Below are 9,066 nucleotides of genomic sequence, written 5' to 3' on the forward strand. Positions count from 1 at the left end.
AAATAACACAGTTCCGGTCAGATGCCACATGTACGAATCATGGCCATAATTTTTATTTTTAGACGCATATGGTTTTAACATCTTTACTGAATTGTTTGAAGTTATTGTGTATTTGTTTTAATCTACTCATGCTATTCATACAGTAAATAAACCCAAAAAACTAATTAAATATCAGTATAGCAAATTGTACCCTGATCGAGAACTTTCTGAAACAAACAGCAATGTCCTGACATTACATTGGAATAAGCAGTTCATGAGTCTTCTTTGGTCAAATTTAGAGTGTAATCCATAGATTGCATTGAAACCATTACAAAATCTTAATGTTTGTCTTGATCATTTCCAGAAGCAGATTTTTTTGTGTCCGGGATCATTGTCAAAGTCTGGAAAACAAAATTGTAAGAAAGTATCAGCTCTGTTTAACTTGTGATTTCAGGAACTTAAGTTGCCCTGCCTGTTATTGTTGTTACCTGCACACAAAACAGATCCTCACCATAATGCAGCCACCACCATGCTTAAAAAATTGTTACAATATTTTTAGTTCGAAACTCTCATATTGACTCACAACAGGAGACTGAATGTGATTCAAAACTGTTTGTAAATGGATAAGGCCAAAATTAAGGTAATGCAAAGCCTGGATCTGGGTTATACCCAAAAACTTAAAAACTTAATTCTCAAACTGACATTTCACTATTAGTTTAAACATGAGTCAAAACTGTGATTGTTTTTATTTGTCTTATAGAAAAAAAGAATCTGTACAATGACCAACCAGTTGAAATGAACCCCTCAAATTCTGTCAAGAAGAAATGTGTTCTTGTAGTCAAGAAACAACTTGCTATGTGTCAATTATGTGTTGGCAGTTTCAATACTATGAGCACCACAGTATGAAGAATAAATTTAATCAGTGCTAAAACAAATGAACATAACACTGACTGAACATGTGTTGGTTATAGCCCCATGCCATAAAATAAAATGTACTAATTGTGCTGGAGCAGGAGGCACCTAGCACCTTATTATCAATGTCTGAAGTCCATCCTGAAAGGTGTACAACAACTCAAATGAGTATTATTTGTCATTTTATCATTAAATTTCTTTACCTTTCCATTTTTATCTGTTCAAAGGTCACCGGACTGAAAAAGATAGTGTCAAAAGAAAACCCAAAGTCAGCTCTTTTTTTAAAATTTTAAGACAAGGAACACAGACATAACAGTGGGAACCAAACACAGCAACAAATCTATACTTAAATATATAGTGAGACTTTTCAAATGGAGTTCATTGTCCAGTGCTACTTTAAATTATGCACAGACCAAGCATATTAGAGCAGCATATCGAGATGCAGCAGCAGAGTGTGTATAAAGGGAGCAGACACAGATTTAAATAAATATAGCCATGGGATGTGCATAATGGGCATTTTCAGGCCAGGTGTAGATTCACAGCTCTGAAAATCACGCCTAAATTTTAAACATGGGCACTATATTTTGTGAAACCTAAGGAGGAAAGTAATAATTCATATTACCTAAAGCAACTCCATCTTGAGCTAACGTTATTGTGACAGCAGACTTGAAAAGAAGTTCTAAGAAGTTAGAGGCCCATCTATCACTAGGAAGGAAAAGAGGCAGGTCTTCTTGAGAGGTTAAGCTGTGCTCAAAACAAAGTTCCCCTTCACCATTGAAACAGCAACATATCAGTCCGGGCCGGGCTGTTTAGTAAGTGTGCATGCTGAACAACTAGCTGACCTACTAACTGAGAGCCAGATGCTGATTTTCTAGTTGCCTGGCTGAGTGGATCCCACACCACATGTGCTTCTGTTTGCTTCGCAGACTAGTAATGGGGCTGACAGGTTAATAGATTTGTTGAATGACTACACTTGCTCATGGATCTGACAGGCTGACTCATTGACTGAACACAGTAATACATCATTAAACTGACTGAATCACACAATGACATAAGTGGACTACTGAAAAACAAAAACTAACAACTCCAACATTTGAACTCAGAGAAAGCAAGAAGTCCTTGCTGCTGCTTTTGTGTCAAGTTAATCTTATGACAAAGAAATTAAAAGTCCTAATTCTACTGGAAATATAAAATGCTATGTATAGCATTTTATATGTATTAGACCCTTAAGTCGCACTAACACTTATCCGAATCCTTCTTAAATTTCATCGTAGATTCTCTCCACAGTGATTAAAGTTATGGCTCTTCTGTGTATTTGTTCTAGGAAACAGACCTTGAACTTCTTACTTTTATCACTTTACATCTTCAATGTACATTTGGGGGGTTTGATATAATAGACCAGCACCAGTGGCACATCATAGTGAAGGGAATGATGTACAAGGTTTTCACATTTTTTATGACTAAAAATTGGAAAAATGTGACCTCTCTTTTCTCAGACTATCTGAGTAAATAGTTTGGAAAAGCCTGTTTTTCTGCAACAGCAGTGACAAGCCTGTAAGCATCTGACTAGCAGTTTTGCACATCCAGAGGCAAAAGTTGTTGGGCATTCTTCTTTGCAAAATAGCACAAGTTTACTCAGATGTGTGTGTTTGTGAACAGTCATCCTAAAGTTCTGCCACTGATTTAGGTCTGTACCTTTCCAAAACAAGGATGTAAAACATTTCAGTGTAGCTCTGAATGTTTACAGCTGCTGTAATGCTAAAAGGCGTTCCTCCACCTCACACCCAGTTTTCTGATCAGCTTATAACAGCTTCCCTGTCCCTGCTGAGGAAAAGTATCCCCACAGCATGATATCACCATCACCATGTTTCACCATAGGGGTATACATCCAGTCTTTGATTTATGCTAAATAAAGTCTTGGTCAAAAAGTTCAACTTCACACTTCACGCCCCCCACTCACTTGTTTTTATTCCATATTCAATGCTGTAATTATCTGGCATTTCAGATTAAATATTTTGGTAGGTTTGCAGATGTGGCAGTCTTTTCCCATGAGCTTGCGATTTTGTTTTACACCCGAACCCTGCTTTAAACTTCCCCCAACTTTATCACTGTGCTATTTGATGTTTCGGTATTCACAATCCCTTTTGTCCTCCAGTATCTTCAGAACACCTGTATTTAAACTGAGATTATTTAAACTGCAGCCAGGTGGACTCCACTTAACAATGCTGAGACTATAGGATAAAATGGTTGCACTGCGTCTTGCTTAAGTGAAGCAGGATAAGATATGGTTACAGATGCATTCCACACTTTTCATATTTTGTTTTTTTTTTAGATCATGCATAATTAGTTCTATTTTGTGGGTCTTTCAGTTGAAAATGCAATAAAATACATTGGGGCTGTAATGCGACAAAATGGGAAAGAAAAGTTAAATGTAGCACATGATGCAATGTTTTTCTTCAAATCATAAGTTCAACCTAATTTAAAACACACACATACATACATACATACATACATACATACACACACACACACACACATACATACATACATACATACATACATACATACATACATACATACATACATACATACATACATACATACATACATACATACATAGGAGCGTATTATGGCTATTTATAAACATTCTTACTGAAAATTGTAACTTAAGTTTATCCACACTTAATTAACTTGTATTAGAGAATTTGGTGATTTTCCGCCTTCTTTAGGTCCGGTGGATGAAACCATGCGCAGTGCCCAAAAGCGCATCGACAACAAATGCAACCTTCCTGGATAAAATACGCCCCGTTCATTTCCAAAGCAAAAACTTGTGGCGCGTCGCGAATCTGACAAAAACAGAGAAAAAGTGACCGAACCAGCGCTCGAGTCGTAAAATATCCGAGCGATCTTTGCGCTGGTAATAAAGGTTTTACGGCCACATCATCACGATCCAGCGGAAAGACAGTTATCCAGCAAAAGAGCGAGTTCTCAGAGGCCACATGCAGCGAGCACCATGAGGGAAGAGAACAGGACACGCATATAGGCTACTCCTCTCCGGCTGGCCTCCGGCTTTAAGCCGTGTGTGTGTGTGTAAGATCCACTTACGCATCGCGGCCAAAGCCATGGAAAGCCCGACGAAACCCAGAATAAAACTGCGCGATCTTCCGCGTTGATACGGAATCCCGAGTCGGTGCACAGCCCGAGAGTGGCGGCGCGCTGGCGATCGTTGCCGCCCGAGTCCGTGTCTATTGGTTCCCCTTTCAGCTGGGGCAGCGTCAGCACACACATACAGTCTCCATTTGCAACTCCATCGCCCCCCATGGGCGTGCGAGGCCGCGGGCTGTGACGCAAATGGCACTGGGTGATTTGCAAATGACAGATCTTTTTTAATTCAACGCGATCGCGGCGAGGTCCTTTCCGATCTCCCTGATAGTTCACACGAACACATCCACCCTCGGTGATGGGTTTCAGGTTAGTGAGGCGGCAATTCTGTTGCATAACTCTGAAAACTTAACAAAAAAATACGGGCACGGTGCGATTACGAAGAGGATGTTCCGTGGATGGCTTCGATTTTGTGCTGACCTGCGCTGCAGCGCTGAGCGCACGACCAGACATCGACTTCTGTGGCACAGGAGGAACCAAGCAGAGCGGATACAGACGAGAGAGCCAGTGGCCTCGCTGTGCTGGATGTGTGGTGGCCAGAGCGAGGACGCATACACGTAGCTGTCGGAGTGGGGACTTAGGACCACATTCACAGGCCATAAAGGGCCCGCTTGAATACTATTGTGCTCTTTTATCCGAGAGTCCTCAACTATTTACAAAAGGCTGGCGAACAAGGACAAAAAAGAAAAAAAAAAAGAAAAAAAAAAGATATCGCGGTGAAACGCTCGGCGGCGGTTACAGCAGCTGCCACCGTTTCTCTGCGCAAAGCGGCAACACAATCATTGCGCAGCGCCCGGACTTCCCCATGTAGTTGAGAGGAAAAGTCTGCGATTCATCCAGGGGACTTTTTTTATTTCCACCTCATTCAGCACGTCCTCGTCTGGTTCAGCTGCAAAACCAGAGCGCAGGGGCAGGTCGCCGTTTCTCATGGCACGATTTGCATCGGCCCCCCCTCTCGTCCAAAGCCTCCCTCCCCCCTCTCGAAAATCTCCTTTTACACGCTTATATTGTAGCCGCTATTTCCAGCAACAAAGGAGCAGCTTCATTTGATCAGAGGGAAAAGCCAAGGGTATAATGCACCTTTTCAAGCCGTGTGAGAGAGAGGCCCCTCGGAACGATTGCAGCATGGCAGGGGAGTGCGGCGTAAAAACGAGCTAACCCGAGTAAATTATACACAAAGATACGGCGCAGGGCTGCCATAACTATGTCCATCAACGTCGTAGGGAAAAAGCTAAATCATTCGCGGTCATTTGGATGGGTCTCGAGCCGTCGTAAAACGCTGCGTTTAGCGGCTTCGTGCCACCTTTTCCAAGAAGCAGCCTGGCGCACAGGACCGGTGACCCTTCCATCTTTGCGCGTCCTTCTGCCGAGCCAAAACGCGAAGTATTTCGCAATTTAACGCCTTATTGTTGAACAAAAGACGTCGCAGTACGCGATTTTTGCCTTTAAGGAAGTGTGCGCGACGTGTGAGCGCCGCTACAAGTCGCCGAAACTACTCCTCTCCCCGCCGCGGCCAAGCAGAAACAAGAGGGCGATGACGCCATTTTCTGCAAAAACAACCACGCTCGCGAAGCCAGAGCGAAGAGGATTTAACCCGCTCCGCGGCGCTCCGATCCCACCGAAAGGCTTCCAAAACAACTCCTTACCTTGTGTCGTTGAGGCGAGGGAGCAGAATAGAGGATTTCAGGAGGTAAACAGCGCGGCTGCTGCGATTCGGACTCCGGAGGTTGAGGATTTCGCCTCCCAGCGTCTCCGGTTCGCTCTGAACAAGTTCCTCTGCGAGCCGCTGTCTTTGTGCACCCAGAGGAGCCACTCGGTATAAAACCAGCCTCTGCGCAAAGGTGCACTCTCTGCATCCGATTTCAGCAGGAAATGTCCGCTGTTTCGGACGGACGCTTCGGAGACAGGAAGTATTTTCACTGTTTAAACTCGGACAAAGTTGACGGAGTCGCACGTTTTTTCGCCGCTCCGCAATCGCGGGGCTGATTTTGTCGCCCAAAACGCGCAACCTTTTGAGGACACACGCCTCTCCACGAAAGTCCACGACGCAAGAGCAAAGTAAAACAGGAGTTTTTGCGCCCTTAGATAAGTTCATCGATTAAGTAAAAATGCTTAATACAATTTTTTTAAAATGAGTAAATCAAGTTTTTATCTGATGTATATTGAGGATTAAAAAACAAAAACAAAACAAGAGATAATCATATTCCTTGAGGGGGGATTTATGACAAAAAGTATTGCTTAAAATAGACATAAAATACAGGAAATATCTGAAAGGGCTCAAAACAGACAAAAGAACAGCATGCAAATATTTACAGGATTAAATCACAAACAAACCCAACAAAAACACTCACATTTCTCCACTTTAAAACTTCAAATTTTCATGCATTTAATTCCAAAAAGTGGTTTGTTAAAGTAGAAAGAAGAGAATTAACAGTGGCCACAAATCTGAAAAGTTCAGTTAGTATATTAATGTATTGAGCCCCCTTTCCCACAACATGATGCCAAAAAAAAGTAGCATTTTTGCAAACTGGAAGCATGTCTATTTGGCTTTTTGTTTTGTCTTGTTTTGCACTGATAGCTTCTTTCTTTGCCAGCTTCTCCGGCTTCACTGATTTGTGTTCTCCACGCCCGGCCTCACACTTTAGCTCATATTCTTTACATTTTGGGGTGATGGACAGATACTTTCAATTGACCAGTTATTTAAAATTCCCCACAAACGCCATGAAAAACTTTGCATAACTTTTCTTGCATTTGTAGAATTTGTTGCGCTACCTTGTATAGTTCTAAAAAAAAAGTAATCACGACAAAACACTTTCTTCTTGAAATGGGGAAAAAAGTTCATGTGGTATTGATGGTTTCTGGATTCATTCAGACAAAAGTAAATCAATGCATGTGTGGTCACAAAAACGGCTTTTTGTGCCGCCATAGTCAGGTTCAGAACACAAAGGTTCAACTAAAAACACAAACGTAGCAGAAAGATAAAAAGGTGCAATGAATGAGAAAATTAACCATGAAGACCAAGAGCCAACCAATAATATAAAAACTGCACAAGATACAAAAGCAACACAAGGATAGAAAACAACACACGCAAAATAAAAAAAAAACACACTTATGTGGGTTTTGGTTTTTTGTAAGTCACCCATGTGTCTGCTAAGCCACTTGTTGACTGTTGTATAATATCTTAATACGATCCCCAAAAGGTAGGAATGGAATATTTTATGGGGAAAAAAAAGTTTTGAATTAAAGTGTTTATAAAACTAATCATGGTAATTCTGCTGCCAGTTCTATAACTGCACACATTTGCACACAAAAACACAAATACTGACCAGAAAATCTTCCCCAGCAACAAAAAGGGTGCTTCACTTCTCTCAAAAAGTACTGAAATCCACCCATTGTCTTTACCTGCTTGTCCTTGGAGGTACACGGGGGTTGGGAACACAACCTATCTCAAGTGGTCATTGGGTAGATTGGTCCATCACAGGCAAACACAAGGACAAAACAACCGTGCATGCATGCATGCATGCCGACACTCATATGTAGAAGTCATTTTAGAGTGCTCAAGTGAGCTAAGAGTCATGTTTTTGGACTGTGGGGGCAAGCTGGAGTATCCAGAGAGAAACATAAATCCCCAGGCAGGGATTCAAATCCAGAACCTTCTTGCTAAAAGGCAACAGTGCTACCAAGTGCCCCACTGTGAAGACCCACTACTGAAAAAGCACTGCTAAATAGTTCAAAAATAACTGGATCTCGTAATATTTTGATGCAAGCACAGTAAATATCAACGAAGTACTATACCAACACAAAATGATGGTTCTATATGCAAAACTAAACATCATGACCAACATAAACTGGCTCTGGAGTTTGCAGAAATGATCAAAACTCAAATCCATTAGAATTAGCTCTGCTTTAATTTATAGCTAGGTCAGTCTATTGACAACAAAAAGTTGTGCTACCTAAATATATCCCGCCCCCTTTCTTACAATAGCATTGCTTAGCATAAATATACAAAAAAAAATAATTTAAAAAAATCATATAGGTTTTTGTGTTTTTGCATAATTAAATATGATATTTTAAACTTGAATATAATTTGATGTCTCCTAGCTAGTTAGCTTAGCTCCTACGACCTAGTAACAGTTAATACAGTTCGGCTAGCATGACCTTTTTTTGTTCGTTTCTGTTGGTTTTTTTCTTTTTTCTTAATACTCCAATTTCCATATTATTTAGATAAAATCATATTACCTGCCCGCATTTTACAAAAACAGGCAACACGACTGTGAGAAAACTGACTATGTAAGCGCAACACATTCCTACCTTATTTGTGGACAGCAATAAAGATTTCACTCGTTGCTATGGTGACAAGAACATAGGCCTTCCAACAGGGAACTGTGAAATTTACATTAAAAGCTAATAAATAAAATAAAAGCAGATCATTTATTAACAAGCTATTTAGTCTGTGAACCAGAAAGGAGCCATTATCAGTCGTCCCTGTTTGGCAAATCATAGCTAGCTCCCAGCTAACGAGAGAGAGGAACCTGAGATGATTAGCTGCAGCTGTAGCATCGGATGCTCATGGAAAAACTGCGATTTAAAGCGACAGTACATGTTTTGATTGAAGTGGAGTTTCCAGCATAGTGCGCTGACGTATTTGATCTTGTTTTTGAATTTCAGTTGAATTGGAATTAACCCAAAGACTTTTACAATGACTTTATTATTACTGGACGGCTTGTCCACTAATATTGGATGTTATGCTGTAGCTAATGGATGACAGGAGTTTTTCTTTTATGAAAAAGTTTCAGTGGAAATCCTGAGAAGTTGCTGTAGTTAAAGTTTTTTTTTTTTTGACAAATTTGAGACAGGATTTGTATTCCTTTCGTTCAATTTGTGTATGATAAATTGCTTTTTGGGATATTTTGGTCTACTTCATATTGCCAGACAGGCTCTGTCTGAGTAATTCCTGATTGCGGTTATAACAAAGGTTGGGTGCAACGACTAAAGTCTAAATCAACTCTCTGA

At 40.7% G+C, this 9,066-nt stretch overlaps 1 protein-coding gene across 4 annotated transcripts in view; it reads right to left on the bottom strand.

Annotated features, from left to right (window-relative positions):
* znf800b (zinc finger protein 800b) overlaps positions 1-8,604 on the bottom strand; it is a 31,021-nt gene extending 22,417 nt beyond the window's left edge. For 2 of the 4 annotated variants that reach the window (XM_055054794.1, XM_055054795.1), the window contains exon 1: positions 8,365-8,604. The gene's annotated coding sequence lies outside the window, so the exon portion shown is untranslated. Of the gene's footprint in view, positions 1-3,996; positions 4,209-5,699; positions 5,828-8,364 lie in introns of those variants that run through there. The other 2 variants (XM_055054793.1, XM_055054796.1) reach the window with 2 other exon arrangements.
* Positions 8,605-9,066: the final 462 nt, after the last annotated feature.

The sequence above is a fragment of the Poeciliopsis prolifica genome, unplaced genomic scaffold, assembly GCF_027474105.1.
Source record: "Poeciliopsis prolifica strain line A6 unplaced genomic scaffold, Auburn_PproV2 SCAFFOLD040, whole genome shotgun sequence".
Classification (NCBI taxonomy): Eukaryota; Metazoa; Chordata; class Actinopteri; order Cyprinodontiformes; family Poeciliidae; genus Poeciliopsis; species Poeciliopsis prolifica.